The 23913-nt window shown below is 55.6% G+C and overlaps 2 pseudogenes across 1 annotated transcript in view; one reads left to right on the plus strand and one right to left on the minus strand.

The window, feature by feature from the left end:
- The window catches only part of LOC147119606 (uncharacterized), an 86430-nt pseudogene extending 71586 nt beyond the window's left edge, over window positions 1–14844 (minus strand). Inside the window, exon 1 of the transcript XR_015078048.1 lies at window positions 14714–14844. The product of XR_015078048.1 is annotated as an uncharacterized LOC147119606 (transcript). The remainder of the gene's footprint in view (window positions 1–14713) is intronic.
- The window catches only part of LOC147119605 (uncharacterized), a 183995-nt pseudogene that overhangs the window by 107270 nt on the left and 52812 nt on the right, over window positions 1–23913 (plus strand).

Genomic DNA, 23913 nt, shown 5'->3' on the forward strand with positions numbered 1-23913 from the left:
GGGGATTCCAGCCCGGGGACTGTACATGGGGATTCCAGCCCTGGGACTGTACATGGGGATTCCAGCCCTGGGACTGTACATGGGGATTCCAGCCCTGGGGCTGTACATGGGGATTCCAGCCCTGGGGCTGCATACATGTATTCTAACCCTAGGACTGCACAAGGGGATTCTAAACCTGGGACTGTACATGCGGATTCCCACCCTGGGACTGTATATGGGGATTCCAACCCTAGGACTGTACATGGGGATTCCAACCCTGAGACTGTACAAGGGGATTCTAACCCTGGGACTGTATATGGGGATTCCAACCCTAGGACTGTACATGGGGATTCCAACCCTGGGACTGTAGATGGCGATTCCAACCCTGGGACTGCACATGGGGATTCCAACCCTGGGACTGTACATGGGGATTCCGACCCTGGGACTGTACATGGGGATTCCAACCCTGGGACTGTACATGGGGATTCCATCCCTGCGACTGTACATGGGTTTTCTAACCCTAGGACTTTACATGGGGATTCCAACCCTGGGGCAGTACATGGGGATTCCAGCCCTGGGGCTGCATACGTGTATTCTAACCCGAGGGCTGTACATGGGGATTCTAAATCTGGGACTGCACATGCGGATTCTAAACCTGGGACTGTACATGCGGATTCTAAACCTGGGACCGTACATGGGGATTCCCACCCTGGGACTGTACATGGGGATTCCCAACCTGGGACTGTACATGCGGATTCCCACCCTGGGACTGTACATGGGGATTCCAACCCTGGGACTGTACATGGGGATTCCAGCCCTGGGACTGTACATGGGGATTCCAGCCCTGGGACTGTACATGGGGATTCCAGCCCTGGGACTGTACATGGGGATTCCAGCCCTGGGACTGTACATGGGGATTCCAACCCTGGGATTGTACATGGGGATTCCAACCCTGGGACTGTACACGGGGATTCCAACCCTGGGACTGTACATGGGGATTCTGACCCTGGGACTGTTCATGGGGATTCCAAACCTGGGACTGTACATAGGGATTCCATCCCTGAGACTGTACATGGGGATTCTAACCCTAGGACTTCACATGGGGATTCCAACCCTGGGACAGTACATGGGGATTCCAGCCCTGGGACTGTACATGGGGATTCCAGCCCTGGGGCTGCATACGTGTATTCTAACCCTAGGGCTGTACATGGGGATTCTAAACCTGGGACTGCACATGCGGATTCTAAACCTGGGACTGTACATGCGGATTCTAAACCTGGGACCGTACATGGGGATTCCCACCCTGGGACTGTACATGGGGATTCCCACCCTGGGACTGTACATGGGGATTCCAGCCCTGGGACTGTACATGGGGATTCCAACCCTGGGACTGTACATGGGGATTCCAAACCTGGGACTGTACATGGGGATTCTAACCCTGGGACTGTACTCAGGGATTCCAAACCTGGGACTGTAGATGGTGATTCCATCCCTGGGACTGTACATGGGGATTCCCACCCTGGGACTGTACATGGGGATTCCCACCCTGGGACTGTACATGGGGATGCTAACCCTGGGACTGCACATGGGGATTCCAGCCCTGGGTCTGTACATGGGGATGCCAGCCCTGGGTCTGTACATGGGGATTCCAGCCCTGGGTCTGTACATGGGGATTCCAGCCCTGGGTCTGCACATGGGGATTCATACCCTGGGACTGCACATGGGGTTTCCAACCCTGGGACTGTACATGGGGATTCCAACCCTCGGACTGTACACGGGGATTCCGACCCTGGGACTGTACACGGGGATTCCGACCCTGGGACTGTACACGGGGATTCCGACCCTGGGACTGTACACGGGGATTCCGACCCTGGGACTGTACACGGGGATTCCGACCCTGGGGCTGTACACGGGGATTCCGACCCTGGGACTGTACACGGGGATTCCGACCCTGGGACTGTACACGGGGATTCCGACCCTGGGACTGTACACGGGGATTCCGACCCTGGGACTGTACACGGGGATTCCGACCCTGGGGCTGTACACGGGGATTCTGACCCTGGGACTGTACACGGGGATTCCGACCCTGGGACTGTACATGGGGATTCCATCCCTGGGACTGTACATGGGTTTTCTAACCCTAGGACTTCACATGGGGATTCCAACCCTGGGACAGTACATGGGGATTCCAGCCCTGGGACTGTACATGGGGATTCCAGCCCTGGGACTGTACATGGGGATTCCAGCCCTGGGACTGTACATGGGGATTCCAGCCCTGGGGCTGCATACGTGTATTCTAACCATAGGACTGTACATGGGGATTCTAAACCTGGGACTGTACATGCGGATTCTAAACCTGGGACCGTACATGGGGATTCCCACCCTGGGACTGTACATGGGGATTCCCACCCTGGGACTGTACATGGGGATTCCCACCCTGGGACTGTACATGGGGATTCCCACCCTGGGACTGTACATGGGGATTCCAACCCTGGGACTGTGCATGGGGATTCCAACCCTGGGACTGTGCATGGGGATTCCAACCCTGGGACTGTACATGGGGATTCCCACCCTGGGACTGTACATGGGGATTCCCACCCTGGAACTGTACATGGGGATTCTAAACCTGGGACTGTACATGGGGATTCTAAACCTGGGACTGTGCTTGGGGATTCCACTTGGGGATTCCAACCCTGGGATTGTACATGGGGATTATAAACCTGGGACTGTACATGGGGATTATAAACCTGGGACTGTACATGGGGATTCCAACACTGGGACTGTACATGGGGATTCCAACCCTGGGACTGCACATGGGGATTCCAACCCTGGGACTGCACATGGGGATTCCAACCCTGGGACTGCACATGGGGATTCCAACCCTGGGACTGCACATGGGGATTCCAACCCTGGGACTGTACATGGGGATTCCAACCCTGGGACTGTACATGGGGATTCCCACCCTGGGACTGTACATGGGGATTCCCACCCTGGGACTGTACATGGGGATTCCCACCCTGGAACTGTACATGGGGATTCTAAACCTGGGACTGTACATGGGGATTCCAACCCTGGGACTGTACATGGGGATTATAAACCTGGGACTGTACATGGGGATTCCAACACTGGGACTGTACATGGGGATTCCTGCCCTGGGACTGTACATGGGGATTCCAGCTCTGGGACTGTACATGGGGATTCCAGCCCTGGGACTGCACATGGGGATTCTAACCCTGGGACTGCACAAGGGGATTCCAACCCTGGGACTGTACATGGGGATTTCAAACCTGGGACTGCACATGGGGATTCCAACCCTGGGACTGCACATGGGGATTCCAACCCTGGGACTGCACATGGGGATTCCAACCCTGGGACTGTGCATGGGGATTCCAACCCTGGGACTGTGCATGGGGATTCCAACTCTGGGACTGTGCATGGGGATTCCAACCCTGGGACTGTGCATGGGGATTGCAACCCTGGGACTGTGCATGGGGATTGCAACCCTGGGACTGTGCATGGGGATTGCAACCCTGGGACTGTGCATGGGGATTGCAACCCTGGAACTGCGCATGGGGATTCCAACCCTGGGACTGTGCATGGGGATTCCAACCCTGGGACTGGGCATGGGGATTCCAACCCTGGGACTGCATATGGGGATTCTAACCGTGGGACTGTACATGGGGATTCCATCCCTGGGACTGTACATGGGGATTCTAACCGTGGGACTGTACATGGGGATTCTAACCCTGGGACTGTCCATGGGGATTCCAACCCTGGGACTGTACATGGGGATTCCAACCCTGGGACTGTGCATGGGGATTCCAACCCTGGGACTGTGCATGGGGATTCCAACCCTGGGACTGGGCATGGGGATTCCAACCCTGGGACTGCATATGGGGATTCCAACCCTGGGAATGCACGTGGGGATTCCAACCCTGGGACTGTACATGGGGATTCCATCCCTGGGACTGTACATGGGTTTTCTAACCCTAGGACTTTACATGGGGATTCCAGCCCTGGGACTGTACATGGGGATTCCAGCCCTGGGACTGTACATGTGGATTCCAGCCCTGGGACTGTACATGGGGATTCCAGCCCTGGGACTGTACATGGGGATTCCAGCCCTGGCACTGTACATGGGGATTCCAGCCTTGGGACTGTACATGGGGATTCCAGCCCTGGGACTGTACATGGGGATTCCAGCCCTGGGACTGTACGTGGGGATTCCTGCCCTGGGACTGTACGTGGGGATTCCTGCCCTGGGACTGTACGTGGGGATTCCAACCCTGGGATTGTACATGGGGATTCCAACCCTGGGACTGTACACGGGGATTCCAACCCTGGGACTGTACATGGGGATTCTGACCCTGGGACTGTACATGGGGATTCCAACCCTGGGACTGTACATGGGGATTCCATCCCTGGGACTGTACATGGGGATTCTAACCCTAGGACTTCACATGGGGATTCCAACCCTGGGACAGTACATGGGGATTCCAGCCCTGGGACTGTACATGGGGATTCCAGCCCTGGGACTGTACTTGGGGATTCCAGCCCTGGGGCTGTACATGGGGATTCCAACCCTGGGGCTGCATACGTGTATTCTAACCCTAGGGCTGTACATGGGGATTCTAAACCTGGGACTGTACATGCGGATTCTAAACCTGGGACTGCACATGCGGATTCTAAACCTGGGACCGTACATGGGGATTCCCACCCTGGGACTGTACATGGGGATTCCCACCCTCGGACTGTACATGGGGATTCCAGCCCGGGGTCTGTACATGGGGATTCGAACCCTGGGACAGTACATGGGCATTCCAGCCCTGGGACTGTACATGGGGATTCCAGCCCTGGGACTGTACATGGGGATTCCAGCCCTGGGGCTGTACATGGGGATTCCAGCCCTGGGGCTGCATACATGTATTCTAACCCTAGGACTGTACAAGGGGATTCTGAACCTGGGACTGTACATGCGGATTCCCACCCTGGGACTGTATATGGGGATTCCAACCCTAGGACTGTACATGGGGATTCCAACCCTGGGACTGTACATGGGGATTCCAACCCTGGGACTGTACATGGCGATTCCAACCCTGGGACTGTACATGGGGATTCTAACCCTGGGACTGCACAAGGGGATTCTAACCCTGGGACTGTACACGGGGATTCCAACCCTGGGACTGTAGATGGCGATTCCAACCCTGGGACTGCACATGGGGATTCCAACCCTGGGACTGTACATGGGGATTCCGACCCTGGGACTGTACATGGGGATTCCAACCCTGGGACTGTACATGGGGATTCCATCCCTGGGACTGTACATGGGTTTTCTAACACTAGGACTTTACATGGGGATTCCAACCCTGGGGCAGTACATGGGGATTCCAGCACTGGGGCTGCATACGTGTATTCTAACCCTAGGGCTGTCCATGGGGATTCTAAATCTGGGACTGTACATGCGGATTCTAAACCTGGGACTGTACATGCGGATTCTAAACCTGGGACCGTACATGGGGATTCCCACCCTGGGACTGTACATGGGGATTCCCACCCTGGGACTGTACATGCGGATTCCCACCCTGGGACTGTACATGCGGATTCCAACCCTGGGACTGTACATTGCGATTCCAACCCTGGGACTGTACATGGGGATTCTAACCCTGGGACTGCACAAGGGGATTCTAACCCTGGGACTGCACAAGGGGATTCTAACCCTGGGACTGGACACGGGGATTCCAAACCTGGGACTGGACACGGGGATTCCATCCCTGGGACTGTACCTGGGCATTTCAACCCTGGGAGTGTACATGGGGATTCCAGCCCTGGGACTGTACATGGGGATTCTGACCCTGGGACTGTACATGGGGATTCCAGCCCTGGGTCTGTACATGGGGATTCCAGCTCTGGGTCTGTACATGGGGATTCCAAACCTGGGACTGTACATGGGGATTCCAGCCCGGGGACTGTACATGGGGATTCCAGCCCGGGGACTGTACATGGGGATTCCAGCCCTGGGACTGTACATGGGGATTCCAGCCCTGGGACTGTACATGGGGATTCCAGCCCTGGGGCTGTACATGGGGATTCCAGCCCTGGGGCTGCATACATGTATTCTAACCCTAGGACTGCACAAGGGGATTCTAAACCTGGGACTGTACATGCGGATTCCCACCCTGGGACTGTATATGGGGATTCCAACCCTAGGACTGTACATGGGGATTCCAACCCTGAGACTGTACAAGGGGATTCTAACCCTGGGACTGTATATGGGGATTCCAACCCTAGGACTGTACATGGGGATTCCAACCCTGGGACTGTAGATGGCGATTCCAACCCTGGGACTGCACATGGGGATTCCAACCCTGGGACTGTACATGGGGATTCCGACCCTGGGACTGTACATGGGGATTCCAACCCTGGGACTGTACATGGGGATTCCATCCCTGCGACTGTACATGGGTTTTCTAACCCTAGGACTTTACATGGGGATTCCAACCCTGGGGCAGTACATGGGGATTCCAGCCCTGGGGCTGCATACGTGTATTCTAACCCGAGGGCTGTACATGGGGATTCTAAATCTGGGACTGCACATGCGGATTCTAAACCTGGGACTGTACATGCGGATTCTAAACCTGGGACCGTACATGGGGATTCCCACCCTGGGACTGTACATGGGGATTCCCACCCTGGGACTGTACATGCGGATTCCCACCCTGGGACTGTACATGGGGATTCCAACCCTGGGACTGTACATGGGGATTCCAGCCCTGGGACTGTACATGGGGATTCCAGCCCTGGGACTGTACATGGGGATTCCAGCCCTGGGACTGTACATGGGGATTCCAGCCCTGGGACTGTACATGGGGATTCCAACCCTGGGATTGTACATGGGGATTCCAACCCTGGGACTGTACACGGGGATTCCAACCCTGGGACTGTACATGGGGATTCTGACCCTGGGACTGTTCATGGGGATTCCAAACCTGGGACTGTACATAGGGATTCCATCCCTGAGACTGTACATGGGGATTCTAACCCTAGGACTTCACATGGGGATTCCAACCCTGGGACAGTACATGGGGATTCCAGCCCTGGGACTGTACATGGGGATTCCAGCCCTGGGGCTGCATACGTGTATTCTAACCCTAGGGCTGTACATGGGGATTCTAAACCTGGGACTGCACATGCGGATTCTAAACCTGGGACTGTACATGCGGATTCTAAACCTGGGACCGTACATGGGGATTCCCACCCTGGGACTGTACATGGGGATTCCCACCCTGGGACTGTACATGGGGATTCCAGCCCTGGGACTGTACATGGGGATTCCAACCCTGGGACTGTACATGGGGATTCCAAACCTGGGACTGTACATGGGGATTCTAACCCTGGGACTGTACTCAGGGATTCCAAACCTGGGACTGTAGATGGTGATTCCATCCCTGGGACTGTACATGGGGATTCCCACCCTGGGACTGTACATGGGGATTCCCACCCTGGGACTGTACATGGGGATTCTAACCCTGGGACTGCACATGGGGATTCCAGCCCTGGGTCTGTACATGGGGATGCCAGCCCTGGGTCTGTACATGGGGATTCCAGCCCTGGGTCTGTACATGGGGATTCCAGCCCTGGGTCTGCACATGGGGATTCATACCCTGGGACTGCACATGGGGTTTCCAACCCTGGGACTGTACATGGGGATTCCAACCCTCGGACTGTACACGGGGATTCCGACCCTGGGACTGTACACGGGGATTCCGACCCTGGGACTGTACACGGGGATTCCGACCCTGGGACTGTACACGGGGATTCCGACCCTGGGACTGTACACGGGGATTCCGACCCTGGGGCTGTACACGGGGATTCCGACCCTGGGACTGTACACGGGGATTCCGACCCTGGGACTGTACACGGGGATTCCGACCCTGGGACTGTACACGGGGATTCCGACCCTGGGACTGTACACGGGGATTCCGACCCTGGGGCTGTACACGGGGATTCTGACCCTGGGACTGTACACGGGGATTCCGACCCTGGGACTGTACATGGGGATTCCATCCCTGGGACTGTACATGGGTTTTCTAACCCTAGGACTTCACATGGGGATTCCAACCCTGGGACAGTACATGGGGATTCCAGCCCTGGGACTGTACATGGGGATTCCAGCCCTGGGACTGTACATGGGGATTCCAGCCCTGGGACTGTACATGGGGATTCCAGCCCTGGGGCTGCATACGTGTATTCTAACCATAGGACTGTACATGGGGATTCTAAACCTGGGACTGTACATGCGGATTCTAAACCTGGGACCGTACATGGGGATTCCCACCCTGGGACTGTACATGGGGATTCCCACCCTGGGACTGTACATGGGGATTCCCACCCTGGGACTGTACATGGGGATTCCCACCCTGGGACTGTACATGGGGATTCCAACCCTGGGACTGTGCATGGGGATTCCAACCCTGGGACTGTGCATGGGGATTCCAACCCTGGGACTGTACATGGGGATTCCCACCCTGGGACTGTACATGGGGATTCCCACCCTGGAACTGTACATGGGGATTCTAAACCTGGGACTGTACATGGGGATTCTAAACCTGGGACTGTGCTTGGGGATTCCACTTGGGGATTCCAACCCTGGGATTGTACATGGGGATTATAAACCTGGGACTGTACATGGGGATTATAAACCTGGGACTGTACATGGGGATTCCAACACTGGGACTGTACATGGGGATTCCAACCCTGGGACTGCACATGGGGATTCCAACCCTGGGACTGCACATGGGGATTCCAACCCTGGGACTGCACATGGGGATACCAACCCTGGGACTGCACATGGGGATTCCAACCCTGGGACTGTACATGGGGATTCCAACCCTGGGACTGTACATGGGGATTCCCACCCTGGGACTGTACATGGGGATTCCCACCCTGGGACTGTACATGGGGATTCCCACCCTGGAACTGTACATGGGGATTCTAAACCTGGGACTGTACATGGGGATTCCAACCCTGGGACTGTACATGGGGATTATAAACCTGGGACTGTACATGGGGATTCCAACACTGGGACTGTACATGGGGATTCCTGCCCTGGGACTGTACATGGGGATTCCAGCTCTGGGACTGTACATGGGGATTCCAGCCCTGGGACTGCACATGGGGATTCTAACCCTGGGACTGCACAAGGGGATTCCAACCCTGGGACTGTACATGGGGATTCTGACCCTGGGACTGTAAATGGGGATTCCAGCCCTGGGTCTGTACATGGGGATTCCAGCTCTGGGTCTGCACATGGGGATTCCAACCCTGGGACTGCACATGGGGATTCCAACCCTGGGACTGCACATGGGGATTCCAACACTGGGACTGTACATGGGGATTCTGACCCTGGGACTGTACATGGGGATTCCAACCCTGGGACTGTACATGGAGATTCCATCCCTGGGACTGTACATGGGTTTTCTAACCCTAGGACTTTACATGGGGATTCCAACCCTGGGACATTACAAGAGGATTCCAGCCCTGGGACTGTACATGGGGATTCCAGCCCTGGGACTGTACATGGGGATTCCCACCCTGGGACTGTACATGGGGATTGCAACCCTGGGACTGTACATGGGGATTCTAACCCTGGGACTGGACACGGGGATTCGAACCCTGGGACTGTCGATGGTGATTCCATCCCTGGGACTGTAACTGGGCATTTCAACCCTGGGAGTGTACATTTGGATTGTAACCCTGGGACTGTACATGGGGATTCCCACCCTGGGACTGTACATGGGGATTCCAACCCTGGGAGTGTACATGGGGATTCCCACCCTGGGAGTGTACATGGGGATTCCCACCCTGGAACTGTACATGGGGATTCTAAACCTGGGACTGTACATGGGGATTCTAAACCTGGGACTGTACATGGGGATTCCCACCCTGGAACTGTACATGGGGATTCTAAACCTGGGACTGCACATGGGGATTCTAAACCTGGGACTGTACATGGGGATTCCAACCCTGGGACTGTACATGGGGATTATAAACCTGGGACTGTACATGGGGATTCCAACACTGGGACTGTACATGGGGATTCCTGCCCTGGGACTGTACATGGGGATTCCAGCCCTGGGACTGTACATGGGGATTCCAGCCCTGGGACTGTACATGGGGATTCCAGCCCTGGGACTGTACATGGGGATTCCAGCCCTGGGACTGCACAAGGGGATTCTAACCCTGGGACTGGACACGGGGATTCCAAACCTGGGACGGTAGATGGTGATTCCATCCCTGGGATTGTACCTGGGCATTTCAACCCTGGGACTGTACATGGGGATTCAGACCCTGGGACTGTACATGGGGATTCTGACCCTGGGACTGTACATGGGGATTCCAGCCCTGTGTCTGTACATGGGGATTCCAACCCTGGGACTGCACATGGGGATTCCAACACTGGGACGGTGCACGGGGATTCCGACCCTGGGACTGTACACGGGGATTCCGACCCTGGGACTGTACATGGGGATTCCAACCCTGGGACTTTACATGGGGATTCCAACCCTGGGACTGTACATGGGGGTTCCAGCCCTGGGACTGTACATGGGGATTCCAGCCCTGGGACTGTACATGGGGATTCCAGCCCTGGGACTGTACATGGGGATTCCAGCCCTGGGACTGTACATGGGGATTCCAGCCCTGGGACTGTACATGGGGATTCCAGCCCTGGGATTGTACATGGGGATTCCAACCCTGGGAATGTACACGGGGATTCCAACCCTGGGACTGTACATGGGGATTCTGAACCTGGGACTGTACATGGGGATTCCAACCCTGGGACAGTACATGGGGATTCCAGCCCTGGGACTGTACTTGGGGATTCCAGCCCTGGGGCTGTAAATGGGGATTCCAGCCCTGGGGCTGCATACGTGTATTCTAACCCTAGGGCTGTACATGGGGATTCTAAACCTGGGACTGTACATGCGGATTCTAAACCTGGGACTGTACATGCGGATTCTAAACCTGGGACTGTACATGGGGATTCCAACCCTGGGACTGTACATGGGGATTCCAACCCTGGGACTGTACATGGGGATTCCAACCCTGGGACTGTACATGGGGATTCTAACCCTGGGACTGCACAAGGGGATTCTAACCCTGGGACTGTACATGGGGATTCCAACCCTGGGACTGTACATGGGGATTCTGACCCTGGGACTGTACATGGGGATTCCAACCCTGGGACTGTACATGGGGATTCTAACCCTGGGACTGCACAAGGGGATTCTAACCCTGGGACTGTACATGGGGATTCCAACCCTGGGACTGTACATGGGGATTCTGACCCTGGGACTGTACATGGGGATTCCGACCCTCGGACTGTACACGGGGATTCCGACCCTGGGACTGTACACGGGGATTCCGACCCTGGGACTGTACACGGGGATTCCGACCCTGGGACTGTACACGGGGATTCCGACCCTGGGACTGTACACGGGGATTCCGACCCTGGGACTGTACACGGGGATTCCGACCCTGGGACTGTACACGGGGAATCCGACCCTGGGACTGTACACGGGGATTCCAGCCCTGGGACTGTACATGGGGATTCCAGCCCTGGGACTGTACATGGGGATTCCAGCCCTGGGACTGTACATGGGGATTCCAGCCCTGGGACTGTACATGGGGATTCCAGCCCTGGGGCTGCATACGTGTATTCTAACCCTAGGACTGTACATGGGGATTCTGAACCTGGGACTGTACATGCGGATTCTAAACCTGGGACCGTACATGGAGATTCCCACCCTGGGACTGTACATGGGGATTCCCACCCTGGGACTGTAACTGGGCATTTCAACCCTGGGAGTGTACATTTGGATTGTAACCCTGGGACTGTACATGGGGATTCCCACCCTGGGACTGTACATGGGGATTCCCACCCTGGGACTGTACATGGGGACTCCCACCCTGGGACTGTACATGGGGATTCCCACCCTGGGACTGTACATGGGGATTCCCACCCTGGGACTGTAGATGGGGATACCCACCCTGGGACTGTACATGGGGATTCCCACCCTGGGACTGTACATGGGGATTCCCACCCTGGGACTGCACATGGGGATTCCCACCCTGGGACTGTACATGGGGATTCCAACCCTGGGACTGTACATGGGGATTCCAACCCTGGGACTGTACATGGGGATTCCAACCCTGGGACTGTACATGGGGATTCTAACCCTGGGACTGCACAAGGGGATTCTAACCCTGGGACTGGACACGGGGATTCGAACCCTGGGACTGTGGATGGTGATTCCATCCCTGGGACTGTAACTGGGCATTTCAACCCTGGGAGTGTACATTTGGATTGTAACCCTGGGAGTGTACATGGCGATTCCAGCCCTGGGTCTGTACATGGCGATTCCAGCCCTGGGACTGCACATGGGGATTCCTGCCCTGGGACTGTACATGGGGATTCCAGCTCTGGGACTGTACATGGGGATTCCAGCCCTGGGACTGCACATGGGGATTCTAACCCTGGGACTGCACAAGGGGATTCCAACCCTGGGACTGTACATGGGGATTCTGACCCTGGGACTGTAAATGGGGATTCCAGCCCTGGGTCTGTACATGGGGATTCCAGCTCTGGGTCTGCACATGGGGATTCCAACCCTGGGACTGCACATGGGGATTCCAACCCTGGGACTGCACATGGGGATTCCAACACTGGGACTGTACATGGGGATTCTGACCCTGGGACTGTACATGGGGATTCCAACCCTGGGACTGTACATGGAGATTCCATCCCTGGGACTGTACATGGGGATTGCAACCCTGGGACTGTACATGGGGATTCTAACCCTGGGACTGGACACGGGGATTCGAACCCTGGGACTGTCGATGGTGATTCCATCCCTGGGACTGTAACTGGGCATTTCAACCCTGGGAGTGTACATTTGGATTGTAACCCTGGGACTGTACATGGGGATTCCCACCCTGGGACTGTACATGGGGATTCCAACCCTGGGAGTGTACATGGCGATTCCAGCCCTGGGACTGCACATGCGGATTCCAACCCTGGGACTGTACATGCGGATTCCAACCCGGGGTCTGTACATGGGGATTCTAAACCTGGGACTGTACCTGGGCATTTCAACCCTGGGACTGTACATGGGGATTCTAACCCTGGGACTGTAGATGGAGATTCCAACCCTGGGACTGTACATGGAGATTCCAACCCTGGGATTGTATATGGGGATTCCAACCCTGGGACTGTATATGGGGATTCCCACCCTGGGACTGTACATGGGGATTCCAACCCTGGGACTGTACATGGGGATTCCCACCCTGGGACTGTACATGGGGATTCCCACCCTGGGACTGTACATGGGGATTCCCACCCTGGGACTGTACATGGGGATTCCCACCCTGGAACTGTACATGGGGATTCTAAACCTGGGACTGTACTTGGGGATTCCAACCCTGGGACTGTACATGGGGATTATAAACCTGGGACTGTACATGGGGATTATAAACCTGGGACTGTACATGGGGATTCCAACACTGGGACTGTACATGGGGATTCCAACCCTGGGACTGTACATGGGGATTCCAACCCTGGGAATGTACATGGGGATTCAAACCCTGGAACTGTACATGGGGATTCCAACCCTGGGACTGTACATGGGGATTCCAACCCTGGGACTGTACATGGGGATTCCAGCCCTGGGACTGGACATGGGGATTCCCACCCTGGGACTGGACATGGGGATTCCAACCCTGGGACTGTACATGGGGATTCAAACCCTGGAACTGTACATGGGGATTCAAACCCTGGAACTGTACATGGGGATTCCAACCCTGGGACTGTACATGGGGATTCCAACCCTGGGACTGTACATGGGGATTCCAGCCCTGGGACTGGACATGGGGATTCCCACCCTGGGACTGGACATGGGGATTCCAACCCTGGGACTGTACATGGGGATTCCAGCCCTGGGACTGGACATGGGGATTCCCACCCTGGGACTGTACATGGGGATTCAAACCCTGGAGCTGTACATGGGGATTCCAACCCTGGGACTGTAAATGGAGATTCCATCCCTGGAGCTGTAGAATGGGACAAAACAACAGAAAATGTTGGAAATACTCAGCAGGCCAGGCAGCATCCATGGAGAGAGAAACAGGGTGAACATTTCAGGTCTGTGACCCTTCAACAGAACTGGAAGAAGCTGAAGATGTAACAGATATTAAGCTGGTGCAGAGACAGGGGGTTTTTATGAGGGGAGGAAGAAATTGAAAGAACATACTGTGCTTATCTAAGAGGCAGGGAAGATAAAATGTTGCAAATGGGAATTGCAAAATCATACAGCATGAAAATGGGGACAGGATTATTGTCTGAAATTGTTGAACTCTATGTTGAGTCCAGAAGGCTGTCAAGAGCCTAATTGAAAGATGAGGTGCTGTTCCTTGAGCTTACGTTCAGCTTCATTGGAACAATGTAATAGGCCGAGGACAGAGAGATCAGAGTGGGAGTGAAGCAAAGAATTAAAGTGACAGGATACTGTAGAATTGGAGCCCGGCTCCGGGGCTCTGCTGTTACAATTGTGTGGGATGTTAGATGGTGAGATTTCTGTTTAAGCTACCGGGCTCTAGGACCCGGTTGGCAACACTCACTGAAGCCCCGCCCACTCTTTGTTCCTGTCCGAGATAACCGCGCATGCGCTTTACTACTCACTGAATCAGGATGGCAGCCGCTAGCCTGGGCCTGTGACCGGGAGAAGCCCCGATGCTGCAAACGCGGGACCTTCAGATTATTATGCGGGACTTGCGGCCTACACCAGTTGTTTATGAAGCCTCCCGGCCCACTTGCCGGTCTATTACTCTGCTCCGTCTGGCCGTTTCTCACCGATTGATGCAGAGCTACTCCGTACCCATCATCTCTGTCGTTATACGCACTGCGCATGCTCCGAACCTCGGCGGGTGCCACGCGGGGAATGCTGGGTAAATACTCCGCCATTGAAAGGCCACATGAGTGACTAGAACAGGATTTACTGGGATTGCATTGAGCACTGAACCATATTCATTCTGGCAGTTATAGTTTGTTTCTGCTGATCTTAATAACCCCTATACCTGGGCTGGAGATTAATATTCTGTATAAATATTGAATAAATCAGCTTTGTATATAACAAATATTATGTAAGACTATTTGATTTCTCCATGATAAAAGTACATGTCCCGTTGCTGACTCTTCCATTTTTTGGCCTTTTCTTACTCTAATTTATATCACTTCTCACCTAGTTTGCCTTGTACCACATCAAACCCCAAACCTGTTCCGTTTGAGTACATGGCTTGTGGAGTGTCTCACTCACCTGAACTTCCTTTGAACCACCCCTTTATAGAACTACTTGCATAAGATTTGAAATCTGTTAGTTTCTATACCATTTAACCCTTTTTGGATGCGATTTAGTAAATACTGCTCCACACATACTGCATGTGATCGCCTTTGAAATGTTCTGATCTTTGTAATTGTCATTGCTGATTTTGATGTTCTCTTTGATTTAATCTCTTGTTATTAACATACTTTGCACTATTTCTTTATTTGAGATAATTGTTTCAAATATCACCAGGCCCCACCAGTAACCATCTGATTCCACCGTCACATCTTCATGCATGTCCCGCTCTCACTAGAGATAGTTTCACCACCATGACCATTCTCCATGCTGAGGCTCTCTGATTCTCGTTTATAGACTCAGTGTAAATGGTCCCTGGAATTGGTGTCTCAGTGTAAGTAGTCCACACATAGAGCGGGTTCCCAAGGCCTCTCCCCCACACAGTGCGGGTCCCCGTGCATGGACAACTGGGTTAGGTTATAAAGGGCCCACGCGCTGTTCTTCCTCCCACTGCCTGTGGAATGGGGCAGAAATTTAAAGGGACAGGGACTCCCCTTTCTCTGCACATTTATATTTAAAGGGACAGTCTCATTTATCTTGGAGTGCCAGCAGACTTCACTAAGAGAGTTCCCATTAACAGTTGCTCCCTTCTGTGCAGTGATTGTAAAGCTGTCTATTTCAGTGATTTGAGCCTTTCTACAATGTCTCACTGTTTTTTGACGATCCATTTAACTTGCTTGGTTAATTTTCAAAAATTTCAGAGTTTTGCAGTGTGACAAAGCTTTCCTTTAAAGATGGAATAACATTTGTTTCAAAATATTCTTTTCTAACCCTCTCCCCCACCCCGCCACCTCCCTCACTTCAAAACATTCTCCACTACTGACTGGGAAGGCAACCAAGTTCTATCCTTGATCTGGTCTGTTAGTTGCTCTCAGCCAGTGCAGCAGTTCTGGGGGTATAATTGGCCTCAGTACCACTGGGCTAAGTGTAAAAATCAGCCAGATTCAGATTCAGATTCAGATTAGATTTATTTGCCATATGTAACAAGTACAATGGAATGCTTGTTCCCCGTAGGGACGCGTCAGCTATACATACAGTGTCCCTGCACTTACTGCTGATCCAGTGACCTCAACTGGAATGTGTATGGATGTCAATTGAGTTCAGGATTGGACTCGGCTGTGATGCCTACCACAGTGGAAATCCTGCTGAGAATCACTGAGTCGGCTGATGGTGAGGCACTAGAGGTTAACTAATGTCTGTGGAATTGCACCCAGCTAGATTCAGAATTTCTTGGCGCAAAGGGGATAAACAAAATCCCAGATTGTGCAATGAATGTTGTTTTTACACAGTAAGGATGGAGGGAGAGTGTGTAGAATGGCGAATTTACAGCTTCGGAGGGACCGGAGGAGACAGAATGTTCTGTAGAATCTAGAATTGTCTGTTCTGAATTTCTATCCTGTATTTAAAGTAACAACTTGTGTAACCACCATTTGCAGGCTATTAGAAGGGGAGGACCTGCAGCGGGGAAACTCAAACCAGACATCACGTCAAGATCCAACAGAGTCACTCGATTCATCAGGACCTGAATATCATCAGCCTTTGGATATAAAAGGGTAGAACACCAATCACAGCGGGGAGAAACAGGACACGTGTTCTGTGGGTGGATCTACCTTTAATAAATCATCTAGCCTGTGAGACTTGTGCACCCACCTGAATCAACGGTGGAAATGTGGGGACTGTAGGATTGGATTCAGTTTCCCGTCTGTGGTGGAAACTCATGGATACAGTCACACCGGGGAGAGGTTATTCACCAGCTGAGTGTCAAACAGATTCACTCACTCATCTCACCAACTGACACATTCATTTGTTTGCAATGGGGAGAATCCATTCACTGCTCTGTATGTGGAAAGTGATTCAATCGACCATCCCATTTACTGACACACCAGCACAGTCACACCAGAGAGAGACGGTTTAGATACTTCACGTGTGGGAAGGGATTCACTCCGTTGTCCCACCTGTTGACACTCCAGAGTGTCCACATTGAGAACAGTTGCTGTAAATACTCTGTGAGAAAAGCTTTCAAAGTTCAAAGCAGCTGATGCACGATCAGCACGTTGATACTGGAGAGATGCACGATCAGCGCATTGATGCTGGAGAGAGACTGTTTCAATATCCTGTGTGTGGGAAGAAATTCACCCCACCTGCTGAGACTCCAGTGAGTTCACATGTGACTGCAGGGGTTTGGCTCTGTAATTAATCACATCTAGGACAGAACCATGGCCGAGTGCCCGTGCACTTGGGGGTTTCTGTGTGAATTATTGATGAAATGTCTCTCAATGGGATCACAGAAACTCATTCTCCATTCACTAATTGGGGCTTTCAATGGCGGGGCTGTTGGCCAGCATGGTCCGCGGGGCAGAATGTGCTGCAGGAGCCCAGTGCGCAGGCGCACTGCCCGCCCATATTTAGAACATGCGCAGTGTCACTGTGCTCAGAGTAGTGCGCGAGCTGGAAGCGGATCGGGAAGGCGGTTTTGCACCGATTACGAATCAGCAGGGGGCAGGGAACAGGGAGGTAACGCACCCCGCGGGTGGGCTTCATAAACATTTGGTATAGGCCGCAAACCCCGAATAAGAAACTACAGGTGCCGCGGCTGCAGCTGAGGGGAGAGGAGGGGAGGGGGAGAGGGGGGAGGAGAGGAGGGGAGGGGGAGGGAGGAGAGGGGGGAGGAGAGAAGGGGAGGGAGGAGGGGAGGAGAGGAGGGGGAGAGGAGGAGGGGGGGAGGAGAGGGGGGGAGGAGAGGGGGGGGAGGAGAGGTGGGGGGGGAGGAGGGGGGGAGGAGAGGGGGGGAGGAGAGGAGAGGAGGGGGAGGAGAGGAGGGGGGAGGAGAGGGGGGAAGTGGGGGGGAGGAGAGGCGAGGAGAGGAGGGGGGAGGAGAGGAGGGGGGAGGAGAGGGAGGGAAGGGGGAGGGAGGGGAGGGGGGGAGGAGAGGGGGAGAGGGGAGGGAAGGGGGAGAGGGAAGGGGGAGAGGGGGGGAGGAGAGGGGGAGAGGAGGGGGGAGGGAAGGGGAGAGAGAGAGGAGGGGGAGGGAAGGGGGAGAGGGGGGAGAGAGGAGGGGGAGAGGGGGGAGGGAAGGGGGAGAGGGGGGAGAGAGAGAGGAGGGGGAGAGGGGGGAGGGGAGGGGGAGAGGGGGAGGGAAGGGGGGGAGGGAAGGGGGAGAGGGGGGAGAGAGAGAGGAGGGGGAGGGAAGGGGAGAGGGGGGAGGGAAGGGGAGAGGGGGGAGGGAAGGGGAGAGGGAGGGGAAGAGGGAGGGAAGGGGGAGGGGGGGAGGAGAGGGGGAGAGGGAAGGGGGAGGGGGGGAGGAGAGGGGGCAGGAAAGGGGGAGGGGGAGAGAGGGGGGGAGGGAAGGGGGAGGAGAGGGGTGGAGGAAAGGGGGAGGGGGGAGAGAGGGGGGTAGGGAAGCGGGAGGGGGGGAGGGAAGGGGGAGGGGGGAGGGAAGGGGCAGGGGGAGAGGGGGGGGAGGAAAGGGGGAGGGGGGAGAGAGGGGGGGAGGAAAGGGGGAGGGGGAGAGAGGGGGGGAGGAAAGGGGGAGGGGGGAGAGAGGGGGGGAGGAAAGGGGGAGGGGGGGAGAGAGGGGGGAGGAGAAAGGGGGAGGGGGGAGAGAGGGGGGAGGGGAGGGGGAGAGAGGGGGGAGGAGAGAGGGGGAGGGGGGAGAGGAGGGTGGCAGAGGGTGAGGGCGAGAGGGAAGGGGGGAGGGGGGAGAGGTGGGGGGAGGGAGAGGGGAGGGGTGGGGGGAGGGAGGGGGAGGGAAAGGGGAGGGGGGGAGGGGAAGGGGGGAGGGGGAAGGAAGGGGGAGGGGGGGGGAGGGGAGAGGGGGGAAGGGGTGGGGGAGGTGTGGTAAACCACTGTTTGTATTCCACTGTGTACATGTCTGTACATGCCTCGGCTGACTCCTCCCACGAGTCCAGGTATAAAGGTGACTGCTCCACAGTCCCTCTGTATTCTGGACTGGTCGACCACTCGAGGCACACCTTCATTCTCTTGTTAATAAAAGCCTGTTAGTTACTCGCTTAACCTCAGTCTTTTGAGTAATTGATAGCGCATCAATTTTATTAACAAGATTTTTTTATAATGGAGAAGATCCTCACACCAGCATGCCTGGACTTAGACCATCGGGAGGCGGACGCATCCACCAAGTTTGCTCACTGGCTTAAGTGCTTTCAAAAATTCCTGATCGTCCCCGCTGCAACGGTCAAATCGGATGAGGACAAACTGGATGTCCTGATCTCCAAAGTGAACCACCGAGCATACTCGGTCATCCAGGACGCGACCTCGTACACCGCTGCTCTCAAGCTCCTCAAGGACCAGTACACGCGCCCAGTGAACGAGGTGTACGCCAGGCACCTCCTGGGGATTCGTATACAACAACCTGGGGAATCGACCGAGGAATACCTTCAGGCACTGTCTGTACTTGGCCGGGCCTGTGGTTGTAAGGATGTAAAGGCCGCTGTGTACACAGAGGAACTTATCCGGGACGCTTTTGTGGCGGGCCACAGGTCCAATTACACCCGACAGCGACTCTTGGAGCAGAGTGACCTCGACCTCAACAAGGCCTCTGAACTCGCACTATAATTGGACGCAGCCTACCGGGGCATGGATGCCTACTCCTCTGCACCGTGGACGCCGCGGGGAACGACAGCCTGGGACACGGTAGGACCGTCTCATAGCGCCGTGCCACCCCAGCCACATCCCAGCAACGGCCCAACTACCGCAGCAGTGTCCCAAGGCCAGAAATGCTACTTCTGTGGCCAGGCCAAACACCCCAGAGCGCGCTGCCCGGCAAAAAATGCGATCTGCTCGGGCTGCGGGAAGAAGGGACACTACGCCAGCGTCTGCAGGGCCAAAGCCACCCCGAATCCCAGCAGCGCCGCGTGTGGGCCGTGCGGGCCGCCATCTTGGGCCTCCCCAGCCATGTGCGAACCACCGGAACAGCAGCCATTTTGGACGCCTCCAGCCACATGGGGATCATGGACGCCGCCATCTTGGACGCCAGCCGCCATCTTGGTCCCCAACACCGCCTCATCTGATACCCGCAACGACACACCGACCCCTACGCTGGCCTCCGTTACGCTGGACCAAGCGAGACCGCAGCAACTGGCCCGGTCCACAATGGACATTAAGGTAAATGGTCACGAAACAATCTGCTTTTTTGACTCTGGGAGCACGGAGAGCTTCATCCACCCGACACGGTGCGGCGTTGCTCTCTCCCAGTCCTGCCTGCGCACCAGCGGATTTCTATGGCCTCCGAGTCCCAGTCGGCAGATATTGGCGGCTACTGCGTGGTGACACTCTTAGTAGACGGGACTGTGTACGATAATTTTAAACTTCTGGTCCTGCCCCACCTCTGCGCTGCCGTCCTACTGGGGTTAGATTTTCAGTGCCACCTTAAAAGTGTTACGATGGCGTATGGTGGACCCCTCCCCCCACTCACAGTCCGCAGCCAGCAGCTTCCAAATTGCCCGCCGCGCACCAGGTGCAACCTCTCCACACTCAGAGTCACCCCCCACTGTTTGCTAACCTCACCCCCGACTGTAAGCCCATCGCCACAAAGAGCAGGTGATACAGTGCCGGGGACAGGGTTTTCATTAAAACCGAAGTGGAGCGGCTCCTGAAGGAGGGGATTATTGAGGGCAGCACCAGCCCCTGGCGAGCCCAGGTTGTGGTCGTTAAGACCGGCGAGAAGCAGCGCCTGGTCATCGACTACAGCCAGACAATAAATCGCTACACCCTGCTGGACGCTTACCCACTCCCCCGCATAGCTGATATGGTCAACCAGATCGCGCAGTACCGCGTCTTCTCGACCATTGACCTGAAATCAGCGTACCACCAGCTCCCTATCCGCCCTGAGGACCGCCAGTATACTGCCTTTGAGGCAAACGGCCGCCTCTATCACTTCCTTAGGGTTCCCTTTGGCGTCACCAACGGGGTCTCCGTCTTCCAAAGGGAGATGGACCGGATGGTCGATCAAAATGCGTTGCAGGCCACTTTCCCATATCTGGACAATGTGACCATCTGCGGCTATGACTTGCAGGACCATGACGCAAACCTCGAAAAATTCCTCTGCACCGCCCAACTCCTGAACCTGACGTATAACAAGGAGAAGTGCACATTCCGCACAACCCGCCTCGCCAACCTTGGCTGTGCTGTGGAACACGGAGTCATCGGTCCCGACCCCGACCGGATGCGTCCCCTTATGGAACTCCCACTGCCCCACTGCCTCAAGGCCCTGAAGAGGTGCCTAGGGTTTTTCTCCTATTACACCCAGTGGGTCCCCTACTATGCGGACAAGGCCCGTCCACTGATCAAGTCCACCTCTTTTCCCTTGACGGCAGAGGCCCGCTTAGCCTTCCACCGTATCAAGGAAGACATTGCCAAAGCCACCATGCACGCAGTGGACGAATCCATCCCCTTCCAGGTGGAAAGCGACGCGTCCGACTTTGCCCTGGCCACTACCCTTAATCAGGCGGGGAGACCTGTGGCCTTCTTTTCACGAACCCTCCAGGGCCCGGAGACCAGACACTCCGCTGTTGAGAAGGAGGCCCAGGCTATTGTGGAGGCTGTGCGTCATTGGAGGCACTACCTGGCCGGAAAACGATTTACCCTGCTCACTGACCAGCGTTCAGTTGCTTTTATGTTTAACAACAAGCAGAGGGGCAAAATCAAAAACGACAAGATCTTGAGGTGGAGAATCAAACTTTCCACCTACAATTACGAGATCTTGTACCGGCCCGGGAAGCTCAATGAACCCCCGGATGCTCTATCACGTGGCACCTGCGCCAGCGCGCAGATCGATAGACTGCGGGCCCTCCACAATGACCTCTGCCACCCGGGGGTCACCAGGTTCTTCCACTTCATCAAGGCCCGCAACCTGCCTTACTCCATTGAGGAGGTCAGGACTATGACCAGGAACTGCCAAGTCTGCACTGAGTGCAAACTGCACTTTTATAGACCAGACAGGGCTCACTTGATAAAAGCCACTCGCCCCTTCGAGCTCCTGAGCGTTGATTTTAAAGGGCCTCTCCCCTCCTCCGACCATAATGTGTACTTCCTCAACATTATTGATGAGTGCTCCCGTTTCCCGTTCGCCATCCCCTGCCCGGACATGACCAGTGCCACGGTCATTAAATGTCTAAACGACCTCTTCACCCTGTTCGGTTTCCCCAGCTATATCCATAGCGACCGGGGCTCATCGTTTATGAGCGACGAACTCCGCCAGTACCTGCTCGCTAGGGGTATTGCCACAAGCAGGACCACCAGTTACAACCCCCGGGGGAACGGACAGGTGGAAAGAGAGAATGCAACAGTTTGGAAGGCCGCCCTGCTAGCCTTAAAGTCTAGGGGCCTTCCGACCTCCCGCTGGCAGGATGTGCTACCCGATGCGCTCCACTCTATTCGGTCACTGCTCTGCACTGCCACTAACGCCACCCCTCATGAGAAAATGTTTGTCTTCCCAAGGAAGTCCACATCGGGGACATCGCTACCGCCATGGCTGACGTCCCCAGGGCCGGTCCTACTGAGAAGACATGTGAGGACCCATAAAACGGACCCCCTGGTTGAGAGGGTCGACCTCCTCCACGCCAACCCCCAGTACGCTTACATTGCGTACCCGGACGGGCAGGAGGACACAGTCTCCATACGAGACCTGGCACCCTCGGGGGCCCCAGTAACCCACTACCCACTACCACCCCCCCCACGATCCAATATCCAACCCCAGCAGACGGCACGCCTGGGCCCCGCGACCCGCTCGACACCCACGAGGACTACACACCAGTGCCCCAGCCTACGCGGGACTCGACGCCGGAAGCTTCACTACCCCTGCCGTCGCCACGTCGATCACAGCGGCAGACAAGACCTCCAGAGAGACTCCAATACACAAACTTTTAATACACTTCACCCCGCCGGACTCATTTTTAAACAAGGGGTGAATGTGGTAAACCACTGTTTGTATTCCACTGTGTACATGTCTGTACATGCCTCGGCTGACTCCTCCCACGAGTCCAGGTATAAAGGTGACTGCTTCACAGTCCCTCTGTATTCTGGACTGGTCGACCACTCGAGGCACACCTTCATTCTCTTGTTAATAAAAGCCTGTTAGTTACTCGCTTAACGTCAGTCTTTTGAGTAATTGATAGCGCATCAGGGGGGAGGGGGGAGGGAAGGGGGAGAGGGAGGGGGGAAGGGGGAGAGTGGAAGGGGGGAGAAAGGAGGGGGGAGGGGGGGGAAAAGGAGAGGGGGTGGGGAAAGGGGAGGAGAGAGGGGGGAAGGAGAGGGGAGAGGGGGGAAGGAGAGGGGGGAAGGGGAGGGAGGAGGGGGGGAAGGAGAGGGGGGAAGGGGAGGGGGGAAGGGAGGGGAGGGAGGAGGGGGGAAGGGGAGGGAGGAGAGGGAGGGGGGAGGGAGGAGAGGGGGGAGGAGAGAAGGGGAGGGGGGAAAGGGGGAGGAGAGGGAGGGTGGAGGGAGCAGGGGGGGAGGGAGGAGAAGGGGAGGA

The sequence above is a fragment of the Somniosus microcephalus genome, chromosome 4 (genome assembly GCF_052327205.1).
Source record: "Somniosus microcephalus isolate GS21.2 chromosome 4, FLI_Smic_1.0, whole genome shotgun sequence".
In the NCBI taxonomy this organism is placed as follows: Eukaryota; Metazoa; Chordata; class Chondrichthyes; order Squaliformes; family Somniosidae; genus Somniosus; species Somniosus microcephalus.